The sequence below is a fragment of the Scyliorhinus torazame genome, chromosome 10, assembly GCF_047496885.1.
Source record: "Scyliorhinus torazame isolate Kashiwa2021f chromosome 10, sScyTor2.1, whole genome shotgun sequence".
In the NCBI taxonomy this organism is placed as follows: Eukaryota; Metazoa; Chordata; class Chondrichthyes; order Carcharhiniformes; family Scyliorhinidae; genus Scyliorhinus; species Scyliorhinus torazame.
In genome coordinates this window covers 221365838-221374470 of record NC_092716.1, presented here as the reverse complement: position 1 = coordinate 221374470, position 8633 = coordinate 221365838, and positions in this window count along the sequence as shown.

The window sequence follows — 8633 nt, the reverse complement described above, 5'->3', positions numbered from 1 at the left end:
TAAGCTGAACAGAAAGCCTCCTGGCCACTGATCCTGAACGGGGGCAGTGCCGGAGGTCAGCCACCTTTATACCGGAGGGGAGGCGGAGCAATCAGGCAGTGGTTTACCACAATACATGTAGTACAGTAACAGTTTACCACAATACATATAATACACTAACAGTGGTTTACCACATTCACCCCTGTTAAAAAAAGAGTCCAGTGGGGGTGAAGTGGAATTATAGGTAGAGTCTGTCCGGGGCTTTGACCTTCAGCTGTGATCGCCTCAGTCCCGGCTGTGGTGTGTGCACTGGTGTCAAGACCTGCCCGTCCGGGAGCGTGTTGTCTTCTTCTTCGTCCAGACCACTCCATGATTCGGTGGAGGGGGGGATGGTGCAGGGGTGGTGGTGATGGTCGCCGGTGGGTCTGCAGGTGCTAAATCTCGAAGTAGCCGGGTAGTGGTGGAGGGAGACGGTGTAGGGTCGGGGGTGGTGGTGATGGTCGCTGGGGAACCTGCAGGTGCCAAATCCCGGAGGGAGACTGTGTCCTGCTGCCCGTCAGGATGTGCAACGTAGGCATATTGTGGGTTGGCATGGAGGAGCAGGACCTTCTCGACGAGGGGATCTGATTTATGACTCCTCGCCTGCTTCCGGAGGAGGACGGGCCCTGGGACTGTCAGCCAGGACGGGAACAAGACCCCTGAGGTGGACTTCCTGGGAAGGCAAACATATGTTCGTGAGGGGTCTCATTGGTGGCAGTGCGCAGGAGCGACTGGATGGAGTGGAGCGCATCGGGAAGGACCTCCTGCCAGCGGGAGACTTCTAGACCGTAGGGCCAGAAGGACGGCCTTCCAGACTGTCGCGTTCTCCCTCTCCACCTGTCTGTTTCCCCGGGGGTTGTAGCTGGTCGTCTTGCTTGAGGCGATGCCCTTGCTAAGCAGGAACTGACGCAACTCGTCGCTCATGAAGGAAGGACCCCAATCGCTATGGATGTAGTTGGGGAAACCGAACAAGGTGAAGAGACTGTGCAGGGCCTTGATGACAGTAGCTGAGGTCATGTCAGGGCATGAGATGGCAAAGGGGAATCGTGAGTACTCGTCAACAACGTTGAGGAAGTACACGTTACGGTTAGTGGAGGGATGGGGCCCTTTGAAGTCGATGCTGAGGCGCTCAAAGGGGTGGGAGGCCTTTACCAGGTGCGCTTGGTCTGGCCGATAGAAGTGTGGTTTGCATTCCGCGCAGACCTGGCAGTCCCTGATCATGGTCCTGACCTCTTTGATGGAGTAAGGCAGGTTGCGAGCCTTGATCAAATGAAAAAAACGGGTGACCCCCGGGTGACAGAGGCCATTGTGGAGGGCCCAAAGTCGGTCTACTTGTGCGCTGGCACATGTACCGCGGGATAGGGCATCTGGGGGCTCATTGAGCTTCCCAGGTCGGTACAAGGTATCGTAGTTGTAGGTGGAATCTTGTCGTTCTTGATTTTGCCCCGCTGCGTATTATTAAACATGAAGGCAACCGACCGTTGGTCAGTGAGGAGAGTGAATCGCCTGCCGGCCAGGTAATGCCTCCAATGTCGCACAGCTTCTACAATGGCTTGGGCTTCCTTATCGACGGAGGAGTGTCGAATTTCGGAGTCATGGAGGGTACGGGAGAAGAACGTCACGGGCCTGCCCGCCTGGTTGAAGGTAGCGGCCAGGCAAAGTCCGAGGCATCGCTCTCCACCTGGAACGGAATGGACTCGTCCACAGTGTGCATCGCGGCTTTGGCAATATCTGCCTTGATGCGGTTGAAGGCCTGGCGGGCTTCAGCCGTCAGGGGAAAAATGGTGGATTTAATGAGTGGACGGGCCTTGTCCGCATAATTGGGGACCCACTGGGCATAATAAAAGAAGCCCAGGCATCACTTCAGGGCCTTGGGGCAGTGGAGAAGGGGGAGTTCCAGGAGGGGGTGAATGCGGTCGGGGTCGGGCCCTAGGACTCTGTTTTCCACAACGTAGCCAAGGATGGCTAGGCGGGTTGTGCGGAAAACGCATTTCTCCTTATTGTATGTGAGGTTAAGGAGCTTAGAGGTGTGGAGGAAATGCCGGAGGTTTGCGTCATGGTCCTGCTGGTCATGGCCGCAGATGGTGACATTATCTAGGTACGGGAACGTGGCCCGCAGCCCGTACTGGTCAACCATTCGGTCCATTTCTCGCTGGAAGACCGAGACCCCATTGGTGACGCCGAAGGGAGCCCTGGGGAAGTGGTAGAGGTGGCCATCTGCCTCGGAGGCAGTGTATTGGTGGTCCTCCGGGCGGATAGGAAGCTGGTGGTACGCGGACTTCAAGTCAACTGTGGAGAAGACTCGATACTGCGCAATCTGATTGACCATGTCAGATATGCGTGGGAGGGCATACGCATCGAGCTGCGTGTACCGGTTGATCATCTGACTGTAGTCGATGACCATCCGGTGCTTCCCCCCAGATTTGACGACCACCACTTGGGCTCGCCAGGGGCTGGTACTAGCCTCAATGATCCCCTCTCGTAGGAGTCGCTGGACCTCTGACCTGGTAAAGGCCCTGCCCCGGGCACTGTATCGTCTGCTCCTAGAGGTGACGGGCTTACAGTCCGGGGTGAGGTTAGCGAAGAGCGAGGGTGGGCGACCTTAAGGGTCGCAAGGCTACAGACGGTGAGGGGAGGCAGGGGTCCACTGAATTTTAAGGTAAGGCTTTGGAGGTGGCACTGAAAGTCGAGCCCAGTAATAGGACAGCGCAGAGATGGGGGAGGACGTAGAGCTTGAAGTTAGTGTACTCTACGCCTTGTACCGAAAGGGTCGCGACACAGTACCCCCGGATTTCTCCTGAATGTGATCCGGAAGCCAGGGAGATTTTCTGGGTCGCAGGTAAAATTGGGAGGGAGCAGCGCCTTACCATATCTGGGTGGATAAAGCTGTCTGTGCTCCCGGAGTCGAAGAGGCAGGCCGTCTCGTGCCCGTTGATCCAGACGGTCATCGTGGATTTCGTGAGATGATGAGGTCGAGACTGGTCGAGTGTGATGGAGGTGAGCTTCGGAAGGTGGTGTGTGGGCCGGTCGGAGGTAGCGGTGGCCAGCGTACGACCGGGTGAGCAGGGTCCCGGGAGGCGGCGGAGTGGTTTCAGAATGGCGGGCCCCATGGGTCACGCGTGGTGGGTGGCATCGAAGGTGGCGTCAAAGATGGCGGCCCCCATGGGTCATGTATGGCGGGTGGAATCAAAGATGGCGGCAAAGATGGCGGCCCCCACGGGTCACACATGGCGGGTGGCAGCGAAGATGGCGGCGTCCACGGGTCACACATGGCGGGTGGCGTGGCAGATGGCGGGGGGGGGGGGCTCCTGACAGACAACAGGCAGCGCTGCTGGGCCGAGGAACTTTAGGGACAGGTTGGGCTTGGCAGGCTTTCATAGATTATCATAGAATTTACAGTGCAGAAGGAGGCCATTCGGCCCATCGAGTCTGCACCGGCTCTTGGAAAGAGCACTCTACCCAAGGTCAACACCTCCACCCTATCCCCATAACCCAGTAACCTCACCCAACACTAAGGGCAATTTTGGACACTAAGGGCAATTTATCATGGCCAGTCCACCTAACCTGCACATCTTTGGACTGTGGGAGGAAACCGGAGCACCCGGAGGAAACCCACGCACACACGGGGAGGATGTGCAGACTCCGCACAGACAGTGATCCAAGCCGGAATCGAACCTGGGAACTTGGAGCTGTGAAGCAATTGTGCTATCCACAATGCTACCGTGCTGCCCGTGCTGCTTTGGCGAAGTGGAAAGTAGCGAAAGCCGTACCCGTATTTACAGCACCGCCTTAATAACCCTGTCCCAAATTTGAAGAGCAGCATTCGGATAGGAAAGATGGCAATGCAGGCAATGCAACACCTCATGAACTCACAGGAATTTGCGGTCGCAGTGACCAGCAGCAGTAGAGTGGGACAATGTCCCATTTGGGAGGAAGAGATCAGGAAATATCTCAAAGGGAAAGGATGGCCCCTTTGGAATGAATTCTGTGATAACGAGGAATCAGGCCCCGGGAGTATAGGACATACTTGGTGGGAGAACCTGAGCGAGATCCACAAAAAGAGCTTAGGGAAAGCTTGCAAGCCGATGGCAATCGTGTCCTGCTTGGCACAATTGCAAGGCACAGAGGAGGTCGTTAGGACGCTCTGGAAAGAAGTTGAGGGCATACATCGAATGAGTAAGGTCGATGTAAGCGAGGTAAAAAAGGAGAATTTGTAATTGAGAAGGAAATTGGCAGCAAAAGATGGAGAGGTGGAGGATGCCAAAAGGGCACACCAGTCTTGTCTGGCGCACTTAAGCAGCTTCCAGTCTCAATATGAAAAGGCCTATCAGGACATGCAACGTGCAGTCCTGGTATGTGAAGAAACAGAAAAGCAGGTAGAAGCATTACAGACAGTGTACCTAAAGGCAGCATTAAGAGCACTCCATGCTGCCACCACAGAACAAAGACAAAGCACATTAGATCACGCAAAGTGCCGGAAGCAGATTGCAGAGCTGCAATCGCTGCTTTCAGTTCAGAAAGACTTCCAGGAGACCTTTGGAGCGAAATTAGATCATGAAGACGGCTGATTGGGAAGAATTGAATGAAACAGCGCAGAGGTATGGTCAGGGAACATGTGCGCAGGGAAAGCCACAAAAGAGGAAAGCGCCCCAACCCCCCACAGAGCAGATAGTTCAAGCTCCAATGAACTCAGTCACCACCCACCGCACAGCCACATCGGACGATGCGGAATTTCTATACTCCACCCCCTTAACAGTGACCCAATTACGGGACGCATGCGATAAGATCACACCATTCCTCCCCACCTCGGACCCCCACCATTTCTTTGCCACAGTAAAGCATCAGGCGACCATGTACGGCCTGGATGAGCGAGAGCATGTAAAGCTCAGTTTTAAGTTTAGACCCTTCAGTAGCGGCAGCCCTTCCCGACCCACAGAATGTAGGGGGAGGCACCCTTGCAGAAATGCATACCGCGATCCTGGATGCGATCGGGTATAACCGGGGTGACCCCGTAGATGGCCTCAACAAATGTAGGCAAAAGAAATCCGAGGACCCCACAGCGTTTGCTGGACGCCTGTGGATCCACTTTGCAGCAGTCTTTGGAGACTTAGACCGTGCCCATTTGACCCCAGACAACATGGCCAAATGGACTGCACCCTTATCTCCCATGCCACAGAAACAGGACAGAAAGCTTGCGCGAGTTATGATCCCTCAGAGGAGGCCCATAACGAGAAGTGGGTAGTGAAAAGATTGTCCCGCGCTTGGGAGCAATCTATACAAAGCAAACCTGCAGTCAAGAATCCCGAGGAAAAGCAGGCCGAAGCAGATATGCAGGCAGTAAAAACACACCAGAACCCCGCATGGGTGAATGAAGGAAAGAACAGCCCCCACCCAAGTCACAGGAGTGTTACAACTGCGGACAGTTGGGACACTTCGCAAGAGAGTCCAATGCCCCTAGAAAGCCACAGAGAGCCCAGCAGACGGGCACTCTGAGTAAGAAGAAGACAGAGCCCATTCATAGCGTTAGCGCCCGTTCAAATCAGACGGACCTGACCGGAACGGACTGACGGTGTACGGGCTCCCCCAGTTGGGTCTGCGACACCTTTTGGGATAGGTCCGGATGACCGGTAGTTGCAGCGAAAATTCGGGGACAGCCCATCGAATTTCTCTGGGACATAGGAGGGTCCCGCTCCACAATAAATTCCTCCACCATGTTTCAAAAAGACACGTGGCCCGCTACAGCCATCATCACCCTCAGCGGCTTTACAGGCCACTCACAGCACAGACACATCGCAGCCCCTGTACCCGTTCAAATCGGTACCATCACCACCAAGCACCCCGTAGTTTTAGTTGACCTGCCCCACACAGCAGAACACATTCTGGGAATCGACTTCATGAATTCCCACAACTTATCATTTGATCCAGTCAACCAGTGTGTCTGGAAGATGGCAAAATCCGCAAGAGTCAGCGCAACGCTCAACATAGGAGAGTACGCAAACAAAATTAGCGCAGTAGGCAAATTTTGGTTCAACCCGACCACGCTTAGTACGGACAAGCAGGTTAGGGCAGTTCTGCAAAAGAACAGGCAGCATTCGTGACCCACAAGCACGACTGTGGACGGATGACTGGCTCCGTACAAGTAACAGGACCTGACCCTAGACCCCAAAAACAGTATGGATTTCCCCAAGAGGCAGAGGGAGAAATGTCCAAGGTAATAGAAAGCTTATTAGAGCAGGGCGTACTAAGATCAGTAGCCTCCACTAATAATGCCCCGATTTGGCCAGTGAGAAAGCCCGATTGATCATGGCGACTGACCATCGTTTACCGGGAACTCAACAAAATCACCCCCTCAGCAGCCCCCACAGTAGCAACAAGTCCCGAGACCATGGTCAAGCAGGGACTCAATTCCCGATTCTTTACGGTTTGGGATGTCAATCATGGATTCTGGTCCATTCCATTGGCAAAGGCGTGCCAGTACAAATTTGCCTTCACCTTTAAAGCACAGCAGTACACGTGGACATGCCTGCCACAAGGCTTCGACAACTCCCCCTCCATTTTCCACCGACAGCTGGCAAATGGCTTAGCCAAATTCTCTCGCCCCGAATGTCTCGTTCAGTACGTAGACGACCTACTACTGCAGACAGACACCAAGGAAGAGCAGATTGAGCTTCTGTCCGAACTCCTGGGACTCTTACACTCAATTCGTTGTAAAGTCAACCCCAAAAAGGCCCAGATTTTGGAAGATAAGGTGATATATTTGGGAACAATTATCACACATGGTAAACGCGAGATTGAGCATAAAAGGATTGACTCGATTGCTAAATTGCCCCTTCCCCAGAACATTTCAGCCCTCCGGTTGTTTTTAGGACTGGTTGGCTACTGCCAAACCACATTGACGGTTTCGCCAGCAAGGCAGCACCGCCCTCAGACCTCCTAAAGAAAGGAGCCCCCTGGGAATGGCTTCTGCAGCATAGATGCTGTGGACTCTTTAAAACAGGCACTCATAGCAGCCCCCGCACTACAAGTTCCAGACCCGCTTTCCCCTTACGCCATAGAGGTAGCGACCACAGAGCGCACCCTTTCGGCCGTACTCCTCCAGGAACGGCACGACCAGTTAAGGCCCGTAAGCTTACGCCTCCAGAATTTTAGATGCTGTGGAGCAGGGATTTTCAGCCTGTGAGAGGCACCTGCTCGCAGTATTTTGGGCAGTGCAGTATTTTTCATATATTACTGGACTGAACCCCATCACAATTCTCACCGAACACCCCCCCACCCAACTTTTACTGGACGGACGACTCAAGGACGGTAGTCAGCCAGATTAGAGCAGCTAGATGGACCCTTCTCTTGCAGGAACGGGACATCACTGTTAAACGGACAAAGACGCACACCTTTTTAGCCGACAACTTACTGTACCCCGGAAACCCCCATGAATGTGAAATTATCGCTCCACACCACAACACAGGCCCCTTTATTGCTAAAACACCCCCCAGAAAGATAGCTAGTTCAACCCAGAGCCCCCAGCACACGGACACGTGTGAGCCCATAAAGATCTATGTGGATGGATCTTCCAGTCTTGGATGGGAAGCGCATAACAGGTTGCGGTATATATGTCGAGGACGCGCCCTTGAGGAAATATCGTTAAAACTTCCAGGCCACTTAGGCGCGCAGGCAGCAGAGCTCGCGGCCATCGTGTATATAGTGGAACACTCAGATTCCTTCCCCAGCCCAGCAGACATATACTCGGACAGCCTCTATGTCTGCAATAGCCTCACGGAATTTCTGCCCCTGTGGTTTGTTTCCGCAGACGGCAAACCCCTCCCCTCAGCCCCATTGCTCCGTTACATTTTAGAGAGAGCACAGAACAGGACTTTTGGGATAGTCAAGGTTCGTAGTCACCATCGTTCCTCCCCCGCTGGAAATGTGAAAGCCGACGCACTGGCTAAAGCAGGTTCCAGGCATGGATATTTTTGGACACCCCCCGAAAGCGCACCAGTAAATGCAGTTCAGGTCTCGCAGACAAAGATTGAGGATCTAATGGAGGCCCAGAAGCAGGACAGCAATCTCAGGGAGATTGTCAAAGGAAAATATCCAGCACCCTATGAGAGATTCAAAAATGCACTGACCACACATGACGGTGTGGTGTTAAAAGACACCCTTGATGTGGTTCCTGAACAGGACAGGAATCAACTGATTTGTTTGTTCCATGAGTCATGGACATCAGGGAGTCAATCCCACTACAGCCCATCTCAAGCAGCTTTGTTGGTGGCCGAATTTAAAGGATGATGTAAATCACTACATCGAGAATTTTCTTATCTGTGCCCAGAATAATCCGGACAGATATGCCAAAAAGGCTCAACTCAGCCACACCCGACCAGTTAATGGCTCCTGGACTAACCTCCAGATCAATTTTATAGGACCATTGCCCCCTTGCAGGAATGGCTATAAATATGTACTCGTGGTGATTGACACATTTACGAAATGGGTGGAAGCTTTCCCAGCCCGCACAAACACTGCAAAAACCACAGCCAAGATTTTGACCCACCACATCTTTACGAGATGGGGACTCCCCCGCAGCATTAAATCAGACCAAGGTTCCCATTTTACGGGACGTGTCA